Consider the following 11,005-nt stretch of genomic DNA (forward strand, 5'->3'; position numbering starts at 1 on the left):
AGCTTGGGTGTGATCCAGGAGGCCACAAGGAACCCTGTAACTCTGTCCCGCGGAGCGGCCAAAAGTCTAATGTCTATGCTAATATAGAATCAGCTCTAGAGGGGCACACGTCTGAACTATAAAAACCTTTAGTAAAGAAAAAAAAAACCTTTAGTGAGTACTTCATGCTGCCTCTTGAATGCTTCCCCTCCTCCTGTCTCAGTCTTAGTGCCCAAATATTCTGCCTAAAATGCATCAATATGCTTTTGCCTCTATCCCCAACCCTCACCATCCAAAATGAGTCCATCCAACACCCTGCTTCCTCCTTGAGCTTCCTGAAAAACAAACCCAGCACACAGTGGCACCTTCTCCTTCCATTCCCTCACTGGATTTTCATGGAATAAAGTTAAGAAAAAAAAAAAAAACCCTACACAAGATCCTGCCCAAAAGAGAAAGGAGGGACGAAAGGAAGACAGACCCAAGCTTCCACACATCACACTATGGATTTCACCCTCACTTTGTCCTTTATTACCCTCATGGTTAATATCATTAACTTGACAAGATCTAAATCACCTAGGAGATAAGCCTTTGGGTATATCTATAATGAGGGAAGACCCACCCTGAATGTCTCTGGCACCATTCTATGGGCTGGGGTCCCAGAAGAATCCGTAGGAGAAATCAAGATGAGAGCCAGCATCCATGTTCTGCCTTCTCATACAGGAGGCACAGGGACCAGCGGCCTGGCTCTCTCTGCAGTAACGATTAGCTTCTTTTCAGACTGTACCCAGCGGCCTGGCTCTCTCTGCAGTAACGATTAGCTTCTTTTCAGACTGTAAGCTGAAAGGACCCCTCCCTGAAGCTACTTTCGTCAGGAATTGTGTCCTCTACACACACAGTGAAGAGTGTGGCTGACACACCACTGCTTCTACCATCTCCACCTCTGTCCGATCCAGGCTCCACCCACACCTGCTCCCTTTCCCTTCTTTCGAGTTCTTTCCCTCTCTGAGTCTGTGTAGAAGACTTATTTTAAAAACCCAGTCCTAGCTGGGCGATGGTGGCGCACACCTTTAATCCCAGCACTCGGGAGGCAGAGGCAGGCGGATCTCTGTGAGTTCGAGACCAGCCTGGTCTACAGAGCTAGTTCCAGGACAGGCTCCAAAGCCACAGAGAAACCCTGTCTTGAAAAACCAAAAAAAAAAAAAAAAAAAAAAAACAAAAAACAGTCCTAATCTAGTGCACTTCCAAAGTGCTCTAGGGACCCTCCCAGTGAAACTGACTCGGGGTACCACATCTGTAGGGTATATCTCCCCACGCACTTATGCATCAGCCTACTATACAAGCTTTTTATAAATGCCTGCTTCTCCCAGCGTGCTGTGTGCTCATAGAAAGCAAACACCGAATTAACAAAATAAGACCTTAATGAATTTCCTATACTTGCTAGCAGAGTTTATGGACCTTTTAAAATAAATGTTCCAGAACTGTGACAAGCCGTCCTGAGCCCAGAATGTGCTGATCTTTCTGGTCCCATACACCTCCCCCTCGTTCTATAAGTGAGGTCAGCACTTGATAAGAAGTGGCACCCTGAGTAGCCAGATTCTCCCACACCCCTCCCAGCCCAGTGTTGTGTCTAACACTGGAGCCAGGCTGGCAGTTTGAGGAAAGGCCTGGCGTCAAGATCAAAACACCAGGACTTTATCATCCCCTGCAACCAATGCTTTCCACCCTCTGCTGCTCTGGGTCTGTTATTGGAGGCTGATGCCGCTTAGCCTGTGACGACTGTAGACAAACACCCACTTAACGATGGAAACAAGCCCAAAAGGCAGCCCTCTGCAATCATGATGGAGCGAGCACGCCTGTAGCCGGGCTCCGAGCTAACGACCATGAGTGAGAGGTTAAGAATGATGGCCAAGCACAAGATGGGACGGCCTGCAGCCTGAGTAAGCTTGTGTTCTTCAGGCTACATCTGATGAAACTTCCAACTCCTGTTCCAGGGGAATCAAAGACCAGGAGAGCAAGGCTGTCCCACGGAAGCCCATTCAACACAGAATGCCACTAACTGCAGAACCTCAGCCTCCTGGGACTTACGCAGCCTTTCAGGACCGACTCCAGGAGGAAGAGCATTCTGCCTCCCAGCGTGGAATTCCATCTCCTTCAAGTCCAGCCCCAGGCCCAGTACCAGTTCCAGGCCCAAGGCCTCTCTGCCTCACAGGATGCTGCCACAGCAGATGTATCCCAAAAATCCTTGTTCTCTCCATGAGTGTAAATGATAGGGGGAGGAGGTCTATGACGTTTCTAGGGTTTGGAGTGGGTGCCGAAGTGTATCAGCAGAAAGGAGAAAGATTCGACCTTCCTTCAGAAATGTGGGTCCTTGGCCAGAGTGGACATTGATGGAGGGATGTTCAGTGAGTCTAATGAGGGGATTAGACAATATTTGAGGTGAAGGATGCCCTATGATCATTAGAAGCGCCAAGATTCATTTATAGTCAGTGGATCCAAGCCACACAGGTGCCGCCGACACCCCAAGAGTTCTGTAGCTTGCTGTGGTCACACAAAGCTCACAGCACATGCAGCCTAGGAACCTAGCAGACCTTCCATGGAGCAGGTTACTCTGTCTGAGTTGGGGAAGTTTTCCCTTTGCTTTTGGTAGTTCTGGAGATGAACCCAGGCTCACACGCAATGGACAAGTGTTCTCAGACTGAGCTGCCTCCCCAGCTGCAGTTCCTCCGTGAGTTGGAATGACCATGGCTCCCCTCCCCTACTTCCAGGCCTTTTGGGAGGCTCAAGTGAGGACATCCTTACAAAATCCTTAGAAACTTCAATAGCTGCACAAATGGGAAGCTCTACTCCCAGCTGCCTCTTGTCCCTTGCTTCTAACTTACTAGTATGATTATGTGATGTTGAAGCCAGAATGTGTGGTGGCAAGGTCCCCCCAAGATGAATGCCAATCCTGTTGGCCTGCTATCTGGTGTAGGCACTGTTAACACTCAATCCTCGGTCTTCCCTGCCTTGTATGGTGTGTCTCTTAGGACAGGGGTAGACAGCATGCTCCCTCTGTATTCAAGCAAGAGGGGGCCGATCTCCTGGGTGGGGGACCAGTTCTGAGCTCCGAAGAAGAGAATTGGTTGCATGGACAGCACCAGACACACCCCCAGGGACCTTTCAGAATGGAACTAGAAGCTGTTTCTCCTCACCCATAAGAGGCTGTGGAGCCCAAGAGGCAAGCTGCTCACCTCCAATGGCTGCTTTTGTCCTTTCCTGGCTAGGCTGTTTACCCGCATTGCATTCCCATGTGAGGACACTATTACATTAGGCTAAACAATATGTTGGCCATTGATGAGTTATTTGGTTTTAAATCTCTTGAGGCCACCCACATTCAGAAGTTTCTAATCTATTCCCTTCACTCGGTCGTTAGGTTCTGATATCTGGTGTGAACCATGGCTAGGGGCAAATGGCTCAGAAGAAAGAGCTTTTGGGGTTTTTAACTGGATGATTTCCTTTGTGGTCCCATTGATTAACATTACTGTCAATCATATTTATAAGAATGTAGGCAGTGAAGACTGAAAAGATGGCCTAACAGGCAAGAGCAGGCACTGTTCTTGTAGAAGACCCAGGTTCGGTTCCCAGCACCCACACTGGGCAGTTCACAACCACCTGAGACTCCAGCCTCAGGAACTCAGATACCATCTTCCTAGTTCCACAGATGCTTGCCTTCATATATCCACACACAGACCCATACAGATACACATATGAAAAAAATAATAAAATAACCATTTTTTTTTTAAAAAATGTAGACAATGACTACTTCTTGACAGTAAAGAAAACTCTCAATAGAAGCTAAGCTGCCCAGTGCTGAACCTGCCACTGGAGTAATCTCCATTCTCCAACAACCTCTGCATTGGGTTGACTGTTACTCTTCACAGGTATGGGAACTGCCATAGGTAAGCGATTTGCCCAAGGCCCCATTGTTAGCAAGTCAAGGATGTGGGGGATGGCAATACTCATTTGGGACACTGGACCTGCATGAGAAAATCCCCAAAACGATTTTAAAATGAATGCACAGTTAATTGCATAGTCTACGAAAAGTGTTCCAGAGTGGATAAAATGGAGAATCCTCTTAATTCTTGTTTCAGGCCTGGGGGGATTTACTGTGATAAGACACAAGTCCTTTGATCCAAAGATGTCTTTGCATGTAGCAATCCACGTCCGGTCACCGGGTTCTGATGGCTGTAGTCATCTCTCCGGGCTTTATGAGGTACTGCCACAAGGCTACGTGGGACCCCTACTCAGGCGCATATTATTCCGAACAGACGGAATGTGAAGAATGCACAGGAAGGCTCCAGCCAGCACCATTCAACCCCACTCACCCCTGCACCTCGCTCCTGGAGGCCTCCGAGAGTGTGCAGCTTGTGCGGCTCAAGACGAGCCAGCCCCGAGCCACTGCAGCACGTGACACGACCACAAGCCCTCTCCCCTCCCTTTCACACCTTCTCCCGAAGGCCACGCAGTGTGGGGTCTTTTGCTAGCGTGCTTAATGAATAGGAAAGTGGGTGAGGCCACCGCAGTCGCCTGTCACCACAACCACAGCTGCGACTGTGCCCCGTCCAGCCGCACTCTGGCGGCAGCTGCCCCAACAGTCACACCCTCGGCCCAGTTTCCAGGAGTCAAGTGGCTGTCCCCAGTGCCCCTGGTGTGTTGACAGAGCTGGAACAGACTGAAAATGACTCGATAGAAAATCGTCTGAGTCAGAACTTCGCCCTGTCGCATTCTGCTTCTGGGACTAGGATTTACCCAGGACGGCTCCCAGCCGTGTGCTGCATTCAAGGAAGAACAAAAGAGCCTCAGAAAGATGACCTTGTGGTGGCTCCTCAGCGTCCCTGTGTGCAGCCGACAGACGAATAAGGCCAGGAAGTCACAGGTTCGTATCACATGGATTCCTGCGCTTCTGCCAAGCTTTGAGTCTTAGTAAATATTAAACCACAACAGCTCATTTTCTCTGACATCAAGAGAAAAGCCCGTGATGCTAGACATCTGGGAAGACTACTATTGCCAACTACTGGATGGGAAGCTGTCTCTTCGAAAAGTGAAACCACACACTCCTGTTCCCCTGCCCTGGCAACCCCCTCTCCCCGCCCCGCCCTGCCCCGTTGCAGCTGCCTTAGGTAGTGGTGCCACCTACAGACAGGGCAGAGGGTGTGCCTTACAACCTTATCTCCAACCTTTTGCCCTTTTAAACAATTTCACCTCTGGCCTTTGATCTTCCAGTTCACAAGGAACAAAAGCCGGTGCGTGCCCAGTTTGACCTCCTCTGGGGTCATAGTTTATAAAGCTTCCCGCGTGGGCCCCTGGGCGTGGCCCGAAACTCAGGCTGAAGGGAGCTGCAGATGCGGGGCCGCCTGAACTTTAAAAAAAAAAAAAAAAAAAAAAAAAAAGAATAAAGCGGTGTCTTTCGGAATTAAATTCCGAGGAAGTGCTTCGGGCTGAGAAAAAAAGCTGGTGTCACTCATTCACAAAATAACTTTCAGTTACTTTGCGGAAAGCTCGCATAAGCACATCCTGGCTCGGCTTGATATATTTAAAAATACACAGCCATGCAATTAGGTATAGTACAATAGGAGAAGGTTGGCGTCGTGATTTTTCTTCTGCTAACTGAAAGTGCAGTAAAGAGGCCAAGAGAGGAAAAAACAGCGACCTGAGTGCCCGGCTTGCAGAAAATGCCAAACAATTAACTGCACACTTCTCCTGCTGTGCGCATTTTGTATCCTGTTGCACTCTGCCCACGCTCTTCTGGAGGCTTTATTTGTAAATATTTACTGCTGCTTTCTTAAACCGCTAAACTTTATTTAACGCATGAAAGCTTTCTTTAGTAGCGTTTTCGCTTTAAACTTATTTTTTATTTAATTAAAATATATTTACATCATTTCTCCCTTCCTTCTCCCTCCAACTTTTCCAATGCCTGCCCCCTGCCAAATTCATGGCTCCTTTAATTATTATTTGTTGTGTGCGTGGCCGTGCACGCAAGCACGTGTGTGTGTGTGTGTGTGTGTGTATTGTGCGTGTGAATAGATGCATCAATACAACCTGCTGAGTCCATTTAGACTTGCTTGTATGCATACACTTTTAAGGCCGAGCACTGGAACTGGATGTCCTCCCAGCTGTCCTTAACTGCCAAAAACTCTTCATCCAGAGGTGGGGCCCTGTGACCTTTCCCCTATCCATGCTTATCTTATTAGCTGGTTTTTTAACCTTTATTTATTATTTATTTATTTTAAAACAATCTCTTCTCATTTTACATACCAATCCCAGTCCCCTCCCCCCTTCTTCATAATGGCCCAGAAGCTTCTTTTCCCAAGCTTCCTTCTCACTGCAGCTCTGCCCACTTCCTGCTTATTCTTCACACAGGTCTGTGCAAGCGTGTGCTCTCTGCCTCCAATAGCAACCTCCAGTCCTCACTAACTTCCTACAGACGTTTCATGGTAAGCACATAAGCCAAATTTATAGTATCGGCAGGACATTAGCGTGCTTTATTCATAGATACACTTTCAAGATAAATGCAATCATGCTTTTCTATCTATTTAATAAGCTCAACGATTAAAAGGCAGGGGGATGTGTGGTTAACACATTAATACACATTTCAAAGCTATAAATCATTTCTCTGAAATTGAAAGCGTCTGTTCGACAAATCTGCCTGTCACGTCTGTTCCCGTAACAAATTTATGCATGCTCAATTTTTAAAACAGCGCCAGTAAAAATTGGTGATTTATAGTAATTCTAAGATTATCTTCGAAATGATAAAGCAAAAAATATGTGTGAATACAACTTATGTGTTATCTCTCAAAATCTGACCGTCGAAGCCTAAGGGCTTAGGAGCTGGCTCAGCAGTTAAGAGCGCTCACCATTCTGAGGACTGGCGTTAGATTCCCGCACCCATGTCAGGCAGCTCAAGTCTCCAGCTCCAGGGGATCGGGTGCTCTCCTGTCTCTGTTGGCACTTATGTGCAGACTCGCACATGCATGCGCATGGTTAAAAATAAAGCAAACCTTTAACAAACAAACCTAGTTTTCGTGATTACCGGATATGAAAATCTGTTTGTTGGTTTGATAGTCTCCTGAGAGCCACATCTCACGGCGTCCCGAGGGAAATGCATTTTGAGTAAAATAATGCCTTACACCAAGCAAGGCTAGATTCTTCTCAGTCTGGCTCATGGCAGTCTTGTCTCCAAATTTCCGCTTTCTCAAGCCTACCCACTTCTGACTATGAGTGTTTACACCTCTGCCCTGTGGCTCTGTACACCTGAAATACCTTTAGCAATTAGGTTGAAGCTTACTGCAAGATTCGACCTCAATGTCACAACCTCTTGGAGGCAACCCCGATACCTCCGTGTACCGGAACACCCTCTGCTCTGCATTGCCTGATGTTCCCATGGCATTTGTCATACAGTGGGGTGTCTTTCTCTGTGACCTCTTTGACTTCAAGACTTGACAAGGATCATGATTGTCTGCCACTGTGTTCCTAGACAGTGTCTGTAGTATGGTAGGTAAATATATATATATATATATATATATATATATATATATATATATGACTGACTTAAGCTGTTTTGTACTTATTTTATGTGTATGAGTGCTGGCTTCTATGCAAGTATGTGCACCACATATGGGCCTAATACCTGAGGGTCAGAATTGGTATTGGATGCCCTGGAACTGGAGTTACCAATGGTTGTGAACCACCACTTGGCTGCTGAGAATAGAACCTAAGTCTTCTGCAAGAGCAACAGTTGCTCTTAACCACTAAACCTGCTCTCCAGGCTCTGAATCATCTTCAGATCTGCATTCGGCATCCTTTTTAACCTCTGTCAGCTTATGATCTCCAGCAGGTTCAGCTGAAGCAGACTCTGGGCTCACAAACAAAACAAAAACGGTGAAGCCAAATAAATGTCCGCAATACTTGCAGGTGAGTTTTTCTGCAAAAGTTTCTATTTGATGTTCTGTTTCCTCTTTCCTCTTCTCTCCTCATCCTTCCTTCCCCTTCCTCCTCTCCTCTTCTCCTCATTCTCCCCCTCCCCACCTCTGCCACCAAGCTGAGGAGGAAAACCAAAGCCTCCCCTGTGCCTCCATAGATGGCCGACCTTCGTGGCTGTGGGAAAGTGATACACAGTCGCAATGGGATTGGGATTTTGATTATCTTTTCTTGAGCTAGGAATACTCAATAAGATGCAGCCTTCAGGTAGGACATGATGGGAAAATTATGAACATATGGAAAGAAAAAGGAGCCACTGCCGGTGGCCTTGTCAGAGGAGCAGCAGGGGGCAACCAAAGCTCAAGGTGTCCGCCCACCCATTGGATGGTTCTCAGATAGGCAAGGCCCCAGACCATGTCTCCAGAGTGTTTTTTGCTTCTGCTGTGACTTTACGTGGTTGTCGCTGCCATCTTTCTCTGGTATCCGGCACGGTGTGAATGGGTGTGGGGAGATCCTCACTGCCTGTAATGAGGTGTGTTTATCTCATGGAAACATCCTGTTCTACTGGGCATTTTTACCTGTGGATGATTATGAAGATGATTTCCTCCTAAGCTGTACTGTCTAACTGATAATAACAATGTCAGTTTACATAGAGTTTTATGATAAAAAATAAAACAAGGAAGAGTCACCAGCTAGAACACGTGAGCCTCTACTGAGCAGCTGTATAGACCGTGGCTTAGGTTAATGATTAAGAAAAGCGGCTGAGTCCCAGGAGCCATGCTAGCTTCAAGATTATTGCCCTTAATATGTGTGTCCACAGGTTGGGAGTGCATCATATCTGAAATAAAGCTTGGGAAATAACTTGGGGTTAAACTAAGATGTTTTATCAAATAGCTTTGAGGCGAAAAGCCCAACAAGACAATCTGAAGTGTTAGAAAGGCACAAGGTTGAGTGAGGAACTCTCTAAGGTCAGGGAAGAAGAGCAGAGCAGCCCAGTTACCATTGGCTGATGCGCCTTTCTTGATAGGATTGCTTGATGACCAAAGGTGAGGATTAATATCTTATATCCATTTCTGTCCTCCCTCTCCTGATATAAGAAGCTATTGATAAGTGGGTAGGCACCCTAAAGATTTAAAGCAGAGCTGACTGATTCTGTTTCATATATAAAGTTTAGATTTGTGATTCCTTTCAGATTCCTCATAAGATTACCTTTCAAGATAAGTAATAAGATGATTGGCCCTTCTTTGTAGCTTCAAATGCAGCCTGCCAGTACAAGAATATCTTGCTTGGTATTACACTATAACAAATTGCTGGGGTATGAATATGTGGAGGCTCTTGAGATAATTTGTTTTTCACCTGCAATACGTAAAATGTTTAATCATGTAAGAGACATGGAAAACATGCCGTTTTTTACTTGTATTCATTGTGATCATTCAGTTGAAAAACAGAATGAACCACAATGTAATGTTTAGATTGCCTGAAAGATTTTACTGGGTGTGTAAGCTGTAAGGGAAGAAAGAATGATCGAGTTAAAACGGGTTAGAAGGAAAGCGCCAGGAATGCGAGAAGGAAATCACCAGGAAAATAAAGAACAGAGAATGCAAAAGAAGAATAAAGGAAAGGTCTGAAGGAAACCATCAAGAGCGTGTCTGACTGCCTTTTCTCTTTACCCACTCAGATAAAAAAATCATAGGCACACATTCTGTGGATTCCCTTTGAGCCCTGTGCTGTTGGAGGCTGGTCCCACGGACAGCAATAAGCTGGCAGAAGCCTCTTGGCAGCTGAGAATCAAGAGTTCTAGTATGATTAACCTTTGCTGCTGACACTGGGATGATATTTTTTCTGTATAGAAGTAGTTTTCGTGCGTATGTGGCGAGCATGACTGAGCGTTTGCTTGTGTGTGACTGCACATGTGTGGCACGTATGAGCGCACGGGGAGAGGGCTGAGGCGGACGTCAGGAGTCTCCCTTGCTTGTTCTCCACCTTGTTTGGTGAGTCAGGGTCTCTCCACTGAACCCAGGGCTCAGGGATACAGCCAGTCTAGCCAAGGGCTTGCTCCAGGGTCCCCTTGTCCACCTTCTCAGCCCTGGAGCTGCTGTCAGGCCACCACATCCAGCCAGCATTGTGGGTTCTAGAATCCAAACTCCTCCAGCCCTCACCCTTGCACGGCACATGCTTTATCCACGGAGCCATCCGTTACCTTTGCCCTGTATAGACATCCTTTAACTTTTATTGAACTTGTTCTCTGACCGTCCCATGAATGTATAAAGTACACTCAGTTGTCGCATCCTCCACCCTTTCTGACCTCCTTCCCATCCCTTCTGCACCATCTCCTCCCTGCAGCCCCCTTGCCCACCTCCTGGCTTTGTTGTTGTGTTGGAGAACCATCTGCCCCACCTCCTTTATCATTGCCAACGAGCCACACAGGCTCCCGGAGTGTTGGTATAGGCTACTGTGATTAGGAAATTTGACTCGGAAACTCAGCAAAAACAGACATCAGTTCAACCTAGGTGGAAGTAGCCCCCACGATAGCATCAAAATGAAGGGAGACTGATGGGGCTACACAAAGAACTGATGAAATCAGCCCTGGTGTATCACTTTTGATTGGACACCTGTTTCCAGTCAGTTCTACTCACCAACATAAGGCAGTCATAGGTTTAGAATGCTTGTGCAGAAGGGTCTTTACCCATGCAAACTGTTCCATCTCAAATGCCTCAGGTTTGCCATGAGGGGTAATGCCATTACCCCTCTGTCTATTCTGTGAAGTTGTGTTACTGTGCCTGTCTAAAACACCTGATGGTCCTAATAAAGAGATGGACAGCCAATAGCGAGACAGGAGCAAGGATAGGTGGGGCTAGCAGGCAGAGAGTATAAATAGAAGGAGAAATCTGGGAGGAGAGAGAACAAGGAGAGAAGGACATCAGGGGCCAGTCACCCAGCTACACAGCAAGCCATGGAGAAAGAAGTTAAGAAAGGCGCACAGAAATAGAGAAAGACAAAAGCCCAGAGTCAAAATGTAGTCAGGATAATTCAGTATAAGAAAAGCTGGCTAGAAATGAACCAAGCTAAG

This window comes from Microtus oregoni, unplaced genomic scaffold (assembly GCF_018167655.1).
Source record: "Microtus oregoni isolate MIOR12 unplaced genomic scaffold, Mior012 000054F_ref0000373, whole genome shotgun sequence".
In the NCBI taxonomy this organism is placed as follows: Eukaryota; Metazoa; Chordata; class Mammalia; order Rodentia; family Cricetidae; genus Microtus; species Microtus oregoni.